This window comes from Lycium barbarum, chromosome 8 (assembly GCF_019175385.1).
Source record: "Lycium barbarum isolate Lr01 chromosome 8, ASM1917538v2, whole genome shotgun sequence".
Classification (NCBI taxonomy): Eukaryota; Viridiplantae; Streptophyta; class Magnoliopsida; order Solanales; family Solanaceae; genus Lycium; species Lycium barbarum.
The window spans coordinates 47,430,381-47,443,925 of record NC_083344.1 but is presented as its reverse complement, the minus strand read 5'-3'; the positions used below and the strand labels follow the sequence as shown (position 1 = coordinate 47,443,925).

The 13,545-nt window shown below is 37.7% G+C and overlaps 1 protein-coding gene across 1 annotated transcript in view; it reads left to right on the top strand.

Moving 5' to 3' along the window:
- The first annotated feature begins 202 nt into the window (after positions 1-202).
- Positions 203-13,545, top strand: part of LOC132605072 (uncharacterized) — a 31,083-nt gene continuing 17,740 nt past the window's right edge. The window contains exons 1-2 of the mRNA XM_060318360.1: positions 203-447; positions 12,442-12,572. The gene's annotated coding sequence lies outside the window, so the exon portion shown is untranslated. The remainder of the gene's footprint in view (positions 448-12,441; positions 12,573-13,545) is intronic.

Here is a 13,545-nt window from a genome sequence, read left to right as displayed (position 1 = left end):
CAATTTTTTTCCAGACATTAAAAGACTACTTTCAATGTAATATTCACGACAGAATAATATTTAGACATTAAAAACATTAATATCCGGTCGTCAAAAATTAAAAAAAGGACGCTAAATTTTCCGTCTTTATTTTCACACCCACGTCTCTCCCACCACCCCCTTACCCCACCCCTCCTCAAACAGAGATAAACTCAAGCAACGTCTTTCAGTCCCGGTTAGAGAAAAATCAGCGAGCAGAGATACACTAAGCGTGCATCTCTCAGTTTGTTCACGAAAAATCAGCCGTACGTCTCTATTCCAGCTTTTTATAAGGAAATCAGCCTCCCTATGTCTCAGAACACATTCCAATCTTTCTTTCAAAAGAAAATCAATCTTTTCTTCTTATTGCTCTCTTATTGCTGTGTCTATACTATCCGGACAGATTCTTGGAGTTTCCTTCTCATCAAGGTAAGTTTCTATTGTTTCAACTATGAATTTCTTTGTGGAAAGCCTAATTTTTCCCAATTCTGAGTTTACACTGTATGATTCCATCTAGGGTTTATTTTCTTTTTTTCTTTTTTTCTTTTTTTGGTGTTCTAGAAATTTATAGATTTTTTTTTAAATGCTAATATCTTTGGTGTCATTATTTTTGTTTTCTAGGAGAGTTTAGTATGTTTAAGAGCCATATCATGGGATAGATACTAAAATATGTATCTCAGTTATAGAAGAGGTACTTGCTATGAGTTCCTGAGTTGCAGAAGACATTTCCTTAAGTTTTACCTGGTATGGCTGTACCAAATTTAGGCTTTCTATGATACATAAACTAGTTTAGATGGGGTTGGGTTCCATCAGTGTGATTTTTCAATTAGGAAGTCATGTAGCTTGAAGTTTTTGCTGTAAAAGAGAGATTGTTATTACAAAATTCTTCCCATATAATTTTTATTGGTAATAAGACTATGTCAGTTTTGTCTCTGCAGTTCTATTAGTTGTTTGGTACTTTTAGTACAACCCTTGACAGATTTATTTACTACTTGTGATGATTTAAGTTTGGGTTCTCTGGTGAAAACTTTTAGCTATTGATTAGTGATTTGGGACTTTTTAGTGATTAATCTGCTTTTGGCTTATTTTTTCCCCTTGTTTTGAGTTTAGAAAACTCTGTTTTTTTTTTTTATATAAAGTCCACTAGACTTGTGGGCCTAGGGCTAATTTTATAAATTTTCTAAAAGGCAGAGAAAAAACCCCAAAGGGAGAGTACAAGTAAGGGGGACTAAGCCTTACCTTACTAATCCTATGAGGCAAAGAACCTCTACACTAACAAGAATGTAGGAAATATGAACTAGAAATGATCAAATAATCTATGATCATCAAAGAGTATAAATCACACTCTGTGATGATATTACACATTATAATGTTAAAATAATGAGAAAATAATACAAGAATAAAGATAGAATCCTTAATCTTTGAACTTGTAAAATCTTCTATATTCATTGAATTTTCCACCTTGTCTTGTTCTTCATGCCTTTCCAAAAAGTCTTGAAACTTTATCATTTCTTCTTGGATCTTGCGGATTTAGTTGAAGTGGTAGGAGCTGCCATAGTCTTCTTTGCTTGTCTCATTGGTATCTGCCTTGGGACAAATTCTTTAGTCATTTTACCATCCCAGCTGCCCTTCCTTGCACGAGTTTTGTGTCTTTTTCCACTTTACACCTATCTAGGAGACAAGTCCCCATCCCTTGCAGCATTGAGAAAATTATGTGCAGTTGACTCTTCATCAAGATCAATTCTTCTTTCCTCACTCGCAACTGCTACTTGTAAATTTACGGTGTTCTTTTGTACATTGACAACTTGAGTTTGCACAGCCTAGCTATGCTTTCCTCCTCAATTTAATGTAATCTGTTGCTGCTGAGTTTCCTGCACATTTGTATTGTCACGACCCAACTCCGTAGGCCGAGACTAGTGTCCGTACTGGACACTCAAACGTACCCAATAACCCAAATTAGCAAACGACAGAATATTTTCAAATATAGAAGTTGCTTAGCGTTAATAATAACCATAAATGAACCGACACCGTACATGGAAGCTGATGAGGCTGTCACAGATCATATCATACCCAAACATATACAGAACCCACACAAGTATGTCTACAGACCTCTACAGATTATAACAAAATCATAAGACGGGACAGGGCCCCGTCATACCCCTGAATAGCATACATATATATAATAGCGACGGACTATACCAACATATAGGCTCTGGACAAAAGAGCACTCCCATCATAGCAGAATAGATGTCCTAGGTAGGCGATCAGCAAATCTGTCTTCTGTACCTGCGCGGCATGAAAACGCAGCCCCCGAAGAAAGGGGGTCAGTACGAAATATGTACAGAGTATGTAAAGCACAGAACGTAGTAAACAAAGTCATAATCAGAACAGAAGGTACAGAAAATGGACAGAATATCCAGATTAGCAAAATATTGATCATAAAGCATAAATAGTATTTGTTGAAAACACATGTCGTACCTGGTCCCAATACGGAACAAGATCATAACCGAAACAGGACTTACAGAGAAGTGAGTGTGACCTCCGAAGTATCAAATGCATATTTTCAAAACATGAGGAGTGTGTTCAGAAACATATACCATATCATGTCCGGCCCCTGCCAAGAGCTCGGCGAAACAGAACGTGGCCACCCCCCGACGCTGGTGCCACCATACATAAGGAACAAAGTAGGGGATAACCCCGTAACATAACATATCATATCATATCAGATGGCCATATCAGATCATATCATATCAAAATGTGTGTACATGGCACAGCATACTCCAAAACCCATGTACATATATACCTGCCCCCTCACATCGAGGCACGGCGAACAATGCAATGGAATACGCTTGACAACATATCCTGGCCCGGGCTCAGTGTGGGAAACATTGAGGCATCCACGAATGGAGTAGTGAGAGACTAAATGCAATAAAATATCATAGATTTCCAGAGACTCAATGAGGCATATCGAATGACAAATCAAATCAATGAAGTCGGACGGAATCATAGCAAGTGTATGTCATATGTCATAATGAGTTACGGGAGAATAGTCCTCCTGAAATCTTTTACGCACTTTACGCCTTTCCAAGTTCACTTCCCGTTTCGTCCAAAATCTGCAAATGGTCACATTTACCAAATGTTAACCATAAGGCTTTAGGCTTAAATCTAAAGTCAACACTTTTCTACAGAAATTTGGGCAGCATTTCCCCTATACATATAGCATCCCCGAGAATTCAACTCGGCCAAAATAATCAACAACAACCCAAGAGCAATACTAGGAACAACCATAATAACCACAAAACACAATATGGCACCACTATTCTTCTTTCCGACATAATACGATAACTTTCATTCCGACTTCACATTTCCAAACTAAACTCAACATTTTCATATTCATCACTACTCAAGATCATTACAATACAATTTAGAAGCATTTCATATCATTTCCACCAAATATTCATACGATATACAAAATATACAACTTTCCACCAAAGTCATAATTCATCCAAAGCTTCTAATCTTTGGCATACATATTCATAACATGTTTCCATCTTCCAAATCTATCAATGATCATCATAATTTGCAACCTAACAACTTCATTTTTCATAATTTCATAAAATCGTACTAAAACGACATAAGCTTCTACATTCCATTTCAATACAAACTTATATCATTTTATCTCCATATACATTGCAAGCATCACAACAACACAACTAACACATTAAACAAAATTAATTCATTTCCATTCCACCAACTTCATACCACACGGCCAAACACCACATTACTAACCCCAACTAAATTCATTCAACTTTCATTTCCAATGTGAATACCATCATCCACACAATTAAAATATAACATAAAATTCAACTCATATATGTATACCACATATATACACTCATGGCCACCTACTACATTCCATACCCACTTTGAAATCTTCCAGTTTTCCATACTTTCAACTCATTTCTATATACTACAACACAAACAAACCTTCATAACATAAATAAAAGGGATGGATTCTTACCTTATTCTCTAATCTTCTTCACTTGAGTATATGGTCACTTTGATGAAATAAGTGCTCTTTCTTCCCAAACAATTGCACCATGTTGTAGAGGACCCTTAATATAGTAGGAATACCACAAGAAAAATATTTTTGGAGGAAAATTCTTGAGAGGTGGAAGTGAAGAGCAAGGGCCGAATGTGCCCTTGAGTCTTGCTCTTCTTTGTGCTTGTTTTTCTTTTCTTTAATTCATGAAGCTTCTATGAGATAAGGACCAATATATACATTAATTATAGCACATGGAAAATTTATTAAATTCATGGGTTGGGCCATGCACATGGCCGGCCACCCCTTTGGTATTGGGCTTAATTTTTCATCCATTTTTTTTGAGCCCAATAACTTATAATTCTCGTTTTGAAATTCCCGAAACTAATTTTCAAAATTCCAATTTTTGCCCTTGGCCTTCCTCCGTGTTTCCACACCAATATTTTTCATGAACAACACACACATACATTAATCCAAATCAACATATGGCCTCATTCCTTACAAATCATAATTATTCCGAATTTTCCCGAATACGCGAAAATACGGGATATAACATCCTCCCCCCGTTTAGAACATTCGTCCTCGAATGTTAGATTAGTCTTATAGGGTCTGTAAGTACTTCGGGGGAGTTTCTTTTTATGGCCAGCACAATTGATACACGTTCATTATTAAATACAACGAAGTAAGGGATTTAGATTACCTGTGGGCCCGCTGGATCATATCTGGACCGATTAACTCTATTTCGCCAATATCGAACCAGCCAATCAGTGACCTGCATTTTCTGCCCTACAAAGCCTCGTATTAAGCTAGAATGGTAACTGTCACTATAAGAAAACTCGATCAAAAGGAGGTGATCGTCCCGGCTACCTCTGAAATCAATAATACAGGCCCGCAACATATCTCGAGCGTCTGTATAGTGTGCTCGGCCTGTCTGTCGCTCTGAGGATGAAATACTGTGCTCAGACTTATCTGAGCCCTTAATCCTTCCTGAAAACAAATCTCCAGAAATTAGTCATAAACTGAGTACCTCTGTCAGTGACAATAGATATAGGAGCTCCGTGGAGTCTCACTATTTCTTTAATATATAGTCTGACATAATTCTCAGTTGAATAAGTGGTTCTTACGGGGAGAAAAGGGGCTGATTTTGTCAGCTTACCAACCATACCACCTATGGAAATCATACTTCCGTGGAGTGCGGGGCAAACCCGTAATGAGATCCATATTAATTATCTCCCACTTCCAAGTCAGAATTTCCATTTCCTGAAGCAGTCCACCCGGTTTCTGATACTTAATTTTAACTTGCTGACAATTTGGGCACTGGTCAACGGGCCTTACGATGTCGGGCACACATAATCTGCCTCGGTATAACAATACTCATCCGGTAAAACTTCGAGCTGGATCTTTTCCTCGTCAAAGGTCGTATCTCTGTACGATACCAGAATAGGATCCTCAAACTGACGCTGTTTTACCTTTCCCATGATCAATGATTCAGTAACTTCTTCGGACAAAATTCCAATATCTTCAGAACCGACCAAACGGATTCCAAGGCTAGCCGACTAATGAGTTTTTCAGACCAATTCTTTATTTCTGAATGTACGCCGGTCAAGCCGTCCGTAGACTGACGACTAAGTGCGTTTGTCACGGCTTTAGCTTTTCTAGGGTGGCACAAAATATTAACATCATAATCTTTCAATAATTGAACCATCTTCTCTACCGCGAATTCGGCTCCCTTTTTCTTAAAACGTATACTGGCAGCCCTTAGGATTCGTATAAATCTCAACGCAGGCCCCATATAAGTAATGCCGCCATATCTTTAAAGCACAAATCACCGTAGCTAGTCCCAGATCATGAGCGAATTAATTTTCTCTCGTGCGGTCTGAGCTGCCGGGGAACATAGGCTATCATCCGACCATTTTCAGAGAACTACGTATTTCAGTCGACGTCGAAGGCCTAGGCCAGTCCTTTATCGCTTCAATCTTCTGTATGTCAGTTGTTTTCGTTCATGCTTAATTTATTTTACCTTCATTCGCTCCCCCTCCTTGGGGTTATACTTACACCATATTCGAATCTTTTCTTTCCAACCTACAACTTGATTATATTCGTACGAAACCTTAACAGAATCATAATTGTATAGTACAAAATCTTATCCGATAACTGGCACTCAAGTAATATAATTAAGGTAGTTGCTTATCCCATAGTAACCACATACTTTATTCATACCCGTTCCTTATCTGTCATTCTATTTTCTCGACAGTCGAATTATTTGATATTCACATAATTCATCATTTCATATCGTAAGTTTTTCTTTGCCCTGTACTATTCCATTTTTTGTTTGCTTTGCAATTAACTTCGTGCTTTGCCCGTCGACTCTTTTGGAGGCTCTGCTTAATTACGTTTCTTACGGATCATCATTTTTTTTCCTGACATTTTGATCTCCTTACCTTCCACTCAATTATTCCCTTTTCTTTTCAAACATCGTTGTAGCAGAATCTTCCAATCTCAACCGGTAGCCAAATTAATATCAGTTTATTTCGTAACATTTGTACCATACCTTCCCCTTTTCCTCGTAAATTCTGTCCAGTCAATGTTCTCCATATATTACATCGCTGGCTATTAGGGTTCACCAATGGATCGACATAGTCGGGAATGGGGGCCCTACACATACGTGTATATATTACTGCCATTTCTTTTACAATACATCTTCAATCACTTGTTCAAACTTTACTCTAATTCCAGAGATACGCTGCTTTTTTTTTTTCTTCCTTCTTGGCAATCTAATCCGTCTCAGCTCGTGTGACCCCTATAAAGTTTCTAACCATTCCACCTGTCCTAATTCCCTTTAGGTTACCCCGAATTTCCTATTCGTCTCTTATATCGAGTTTTGCGAAAATTTTGTACATTTCCCAGGGGGTCACCCATCCCAGAATTGCTCTGGCCCTAGCACGCTTACCCTTACAACTTTAATGAATTTAGGCACGTTAAGACCGGTATAATCACACTGATTGCCCCGCACAACCTTTGTCACGTAATTTAAGACAAATCGGGGTCTTAACAGCCTTTTCAAAGCATTCTCGTAGCGGGTCCCGCCTTGACCTAGCGAGAATTCTTTTACTTTTCTGACTATATGGTTACCGTGTCGCCCCCTGTAAACCCTCAATATTTACCTTCATGTATATATATGTTCCTACACAGCCCACGAGTTTGAGTTTTTATTCCACAAATTCCACCTCCCACCAGTCGAGGAAAATTGATAAAATTTGTAGTAGGGTATCTTCCGACCACCAGCAAAAGAAAGTTAGAATCCGACGAACTTCGCGGAATCTTTTAGTACTTGATTCACATAATTACCTCCATGTTTATATATATATATTTGAGTCGTGAGCGAACCACTCAATTCCCGACTGCTTGTCATACGTTTTGTATTCTTCCAATTAGAGGAGACTTGCTCGTCGGACATTTTTGCCCTTCCGCATATTTTGCCCTTCACATGGGCTATGCTAAAACAAAATGGGGTTAGAACATATTTCTGGTCCCTCCAAATAAATTGTGAATTCGCTACTCGTATATGCTTTCTCGAGATAAAATTTTCCATATGAGGATAACGCTTCTTACGAATGACATGGAGGGTATGTCTTAAACATTTGACCCACATAAGAGATTTACCCTATCGGTATCGACTTTCAAGACATATTAAGAATTTATAATCTTATTTTCCTGTTTATATTTCTGGAAAAATTTGGGCAGAGGTTCCTCTGTATTTCTTACTATCCCAAAACCTGTACACAGGAAATACCAACCATGCCTCACAGGGCCAACACATATACGTATATACATATCATATCATATCGCATAATAGCCACACGGGGCTAACAATTTCAAATAAAAGTATAAAAATGCCGAGGCTTATCTCACATGCCCAACTCAAACTGCACCTGTTACACTTTCCTGTTTATTTTTCTTTTCAATCTTCAACCTTATGTTTCAATCGTACTTCAAATACCTTACCCAGCATACGTCTTTCCTACCATTGCTTACCGGAGTACTATGTAGCTTCCAATATCAGTAGTCACTGTCTTACGTCGATACCGTTCTCCAGCTGCAATCAAGGGTTAGTAAAGAAAAAAAACTCATTTCCTACAGCTGGCTCTATCGCACGATCTAAGAATCAAAGAAAGGTAACACCTAAATGTCCTGTAGCCTCCTGTTTATAGTTGTGGTGCACAACACACCGATAAACAGGAGTCTACTAGACACGGTTTGTAGACACTCCGAGGACGAACCGCTCTGATACCACTTTTGTCACGACCCAACTCCGTAGGCCAACGACTAGTGTCCGTGCTGGACACTCAAACGTACCCAATAACCCAAATTAGCAAACGACAGAATATTTTCAAATATAGAAGTCGCTTAGCGTTAATAATAACCATAAATGAACCGACACCGTACATAGAAGCCGATGAGGCTGTCACAGATCATATCATACCCAAACATATACAAAACCCACACAAGTATGTCTACAGACCTCTACAGATCGTAACAAAATCATAAGACGGGACAAGGCCCCATCAAACCCCTGAATAACATACATATATATAATAGCGACGGACTATACCAACATATAGGCTCTGGACAAAAGAGCACTCCCATCATAGCAGAATAGATGTCCAAGGTAGGCGATCAGCAAATCTGTCTTCTGTACCTGCGCGGCATGAAAACGCAGCCCCCGAAGAAAGGGGGTCAGTACGAAATATGTACTGAGTATGTAAAGCACAGAACGTAGTAAACAAAGTCATAATCAGAACAGAAGGTACAGAAAATGGACAGAATATCCAGATTATCAAAATATTGATCATAAAGCATAAATAGTATTTGTTGAAAACACATGTCGTACCTGGTCCCAATACGGAACAAGATCATAACCGAAACAGGACTTAAAGAGAAGTGAGTGTGACCTCCGAAGTATCAAATGCATATTTTCAAAACATGAGGAGCGTGTTCAGAAACATATACCATATCATGTCCGGCCCCTGCCAAGGGCTCGGCGAAACAGAACGTGGCCACCCCCCGACGCTGGTGCCACCATACATAAGGAACAAAGTAGGGGATAACCCCGTAACATATCATATCATATCATATCAGATGGCCATATCAGATCATATCATATCAAAATGTGTGTACATGGCACAGCATACTCCAAAACCCATGTACATATATACCTGCCCCCTCACATCGAGGCACGGCGAACAATGCAATGGAATACGCTTGACAACATATCCTGGCCCGGGCTCAGTGTGGGAAACATTGAGGCATGCACGAATGGATTAGTGAGAGACTAAATGCAATAAAATATCATAGATTTCCAGAGACTCAATGAGGCATATCGAATGACAAATCAAATCAATGAAGTCGGACGGAATTATAGCAAGTGTATGTCATATGTCATAATGAGTTACGGGAGAATATTCCTCCTGAAATCTTTTTCATATTCCAAAATGGCTTACCAAACTCGAGGGAGTCAGTAAACGATTTTCCTTAGTAGTTGAAAGGATAGTTAAAACATTTTATTTTATATTGTTCGAAAATATGGCAATAGTACGATAAGAGAGCAAAGCGGGAATAGTGGAGCTAAACGTAATACAAAATATCGTACCTTTACGGAGACTCAATATAGTATCCAGAATAAGTATCATTAGTAGTTGGAAAAGTAGTTAAGACGTTTTCTTAAAAATCGCTTGCAATCAAGTTACAAATCGTTATAAGGGTGAAATCGGAAATAGTGGGCCCGCCTCGGGACAAACAAGGCGGCGGTCTCAATTTGCGTATTTCAAACTTATGGGGTCACCTGCAAAGGTCTTAGGGATTTTCCATAACTTTCTAGGCAGTTTGGAGAAGTTTTGCATAATCTTTCAATAAAGCATACTAAAGGGGTTCAATTCTATTGAACGAAAATGTGACAATTTCAGACGCGGATTCCGATGAGCAGAATATTCTCCGAGGCGTGAATCCGATCCTAGTACATCTAGGACATGCCAAAAGAAGAATCGGGGTAGCTTTACATACCTTTTACGCACTTTACGCCTTTCCAAGTTCACTTCCCGTTTCGTCCAAAATCTGCAAATGGTCACATTTACCAAATGTTAACCATAAGGCTGTAAGTGAAGAGCAAGGGCCGAATGTGCCCTTGAGTCTTGCTCTTCTTTGTGCTTGTTTTTCTTTTCTTTAATTCATGAAGCTTCTATGAGATAAGGACCAATATATACATTAATTATAGCACATGGAAAATTTATTAAATTCATGGGTTGGGCCATGCACATGGCCGGCCACCCCTTTGGTATTGGGCTTAATTTTTCATCCATTTTTTTTGAGCCCAATAACTTATAATTCTCGTTTTGAAATTCCCGAAACTAATTTTCAAAATTCCAATTTTTGCCCTTGGCCTTCCTCCGTGTTTCCACACCAATATTTTTCATGAACAACACACACATACATTAATCCAAATCAACATATGGCCTCATTCCTTACAAATCATAATTATTTCGAATTTTCCCGAATACGCGAAAACACGGGATATAACATGTATTGCCTTTGCCACCTGATTTTCCATGGGTAGAAACACTAGCAGGTTTCTTAGTACCACTCTTCTGTTTCTGTTGTGAACCAGATAAGATTAGTCCAGAATCTTTAACTGTATACTGCTGCTGCTTATGATTATTAGCCTTTGGAGTCACATTAGTTTCAAGTTCTTTGTCCATTGCTTGCCTTGTTTGTAACTCAACACCTTTCAAATGAGATGGAGTAACTGAAGCACTCATAGTAGCATGAACTTGTTGCTGGTTGTGAACTATTTCCTCTGCCAACTTCTCAGCACTCATATCCACCTCTTGGCTAAATTCCTACATATTGCCACTTGAGATTTGCAAATCAGTACCAAAGACCTGTACTTTAGTGCCAGTTTCACCATCAATTTGCACCTGCTTCTGAGTGTCTCTAGCTATACCATATGTACCCTTGCCAAACATGACATGAACTGGATCATGTAATGAATTTGAAGAATTATCAGACTGGTCAAAAACTTCATCCTTCCCTCTTGAAATTTCACCTTCTTCCATGTCTTCTTCCACTTGATCACTCCATAATATCCTCTCACCACTGTTGCCTTTATCTGAAGCAAAATTAATTGAAGGGGCATCTTGGCAGGCCATATTAGTAGTAATTATCTCCTCAACTGGTTTTGAGAAAGAATATTCAACCCATTACTCAGTAGGAGATTGTTTCTTTCTCCTAGGAGTGAATATAACTGGAGTAATACTCAAAGGTTTTTCCACACCTTTAGCTACCTCTGCAGCCTGTTGAACATCTGAAACAACTGGTGCTGCAGCCAACTGTTTCTCTAAAGCTTCAACCTCATGTACCTCAACTAGTTGCTTTCCTGCAGCACCTAATTCTTTTACATAATCCCCAGTAGCAGCAGACTTATTAGTAGTTTGAACATTTCTGCTAGTAGCGTTTATTGAACACAAAAGTAGGTGCAATGATGATTATTATTGAATAAATTTGTTAAGCTGATAACTTATAAGGACAAAATCCTCATCATCCTTCAATAGTGTCATTCTACTTTATAATATGATACAAATATTTGGTGTGAACTGTATCATTTAACTTTCCTCATTCCTGCTTTTCTCTATTTCTTTTCTTGTCAGGACAAGTTTTTCAATCCTTTGCCTAAGATGTGAATGTAGGATTGCCATTTTATTATTTGGAGGAAAAGCTTTGTTCTAATAGCTATATGTGTTTTCTTGATGTTTTCTTTTCCTTGAGAGCCAGAGAAGAATATATATATATATATATATATATATATATATATATATATATATATATATATATATATATATATCAGTCCACAGTTACAAAATTTGGTTAACTAGGGTCGAAGACAACAAAAATTGGTAAAGATTTCATTTGTAGGCTTTTTAGGCTTCTTTGAGACACCACATCACTTTTTATTAGATTGTTTACTTATCTGCTGCATAGTGCTTACAGTTGTTGCTTCTTGCCTTAGCTTCTGGACTATTGTGACTTGTATTGTTGCTTTAACTTGATAACTTCGGCTTACTGCTTAAAGCTGCTACTGGTTGCCTTCTTTAGCCAATGATAAAAGTATTTCACCTGGACAGTTTGTTGCCTTAGTTGCTGCTAACAACTGTTGGCCTGCTGCTGTTACTTTAGCCGCTGCTAACAGCCGCTGAAGTGCCAGCATAAAGCCCTTAGGTGTTTAGCTGCTGCTGTATAATAATGTGTTATATACCGTCTTCTTTTGTTAATTGTTATGTAATTAAGAAGAAAATGAGCAGATTGTTTAAAGTTGGGAATTTATTTTGCAGTCGAAAAAAACATAGTTGTGTTAAAAGAAGAACTCCAGGCATCGCTCATCAAACCTGCTCGTCTGTTGGTCTGGCTCTTGTGAACTGCTACTGATAAAAAAGCTCATTCTTAGAGTGTTCTTCTCACCAAGGTTAGTTTCTGCTTTTATACGTGGATCAATGAATTTGGTTCTATGGTGCATCTTATTTTTTTTACTTATATTATTGGTGTTACTAACTAATTAAGAATCGAGGGAGTTTCAAGAGTAAGTATTGTTTATCACCTTATCCAGTTGCCGCCGAACTTTTTGCCAAAGGAGTTTTTATTTAACTCTTTGCCCAAGTCTTTCAGTTCTTTTGTACCTTAAGTGAAGTAAATTTTTGTTTGTTGTTATAGTGTCCCTAGAGTGTGTTCATTGATTCTTAAATTTCTTTGTTGAAGTGGTCCGTTATTTGTAAAACACATAAACATAAGAAGATCTTTTTTCTTCACAAGGAATGAGCTAAGCAACTACTGATTTTAGCATTTGAGGATTAGTTACTTACTAATGGTATGTTAGGTGTTGGAAATTGCAGTTCGTTATGGTTATGACCCAGAGTAAACAAATACAATTTAGCATCAAAGGCCTAAGGACCTAGTTAAGTCTTGAAAGGCAATCTACAAATAGTAAAGAGTTCTGATAAACTCAAGAGAAATCTCATGAACCTCCTATCTGGAAGAGAAATAATTTTAAGATACATATTTTGTTTATGCCTTCATTTTAGTTCATATATAAATGGGTTGGAGTTTTCGTTAGTCTACTGAGGAGCTTTTATTTTATTTTTTGATTGAGTTTAATACTTTTTCCTTCTTATGTTTTTTGATTTAGCTCTCTGTAGGTTTTAGTGGGTTTTATCTTAAATGATTATTATTCTTAACTTGTTTGGTTAGTTAAATTAATTTAATATATGATGAGATATAGGCTTATCCATTTAATTGATTTACAAGCCACTGTTTGTTGGTAGGTGAAAGTTAACAGAAAGAATCTGGTTTTCCTTTCTTTACCATGTCCTGCAATATTTACATTGTCTTATATTTGGTTTCAGTTAAAAACGAATAGATTTTTACTTTGTTCAATTTCTTAG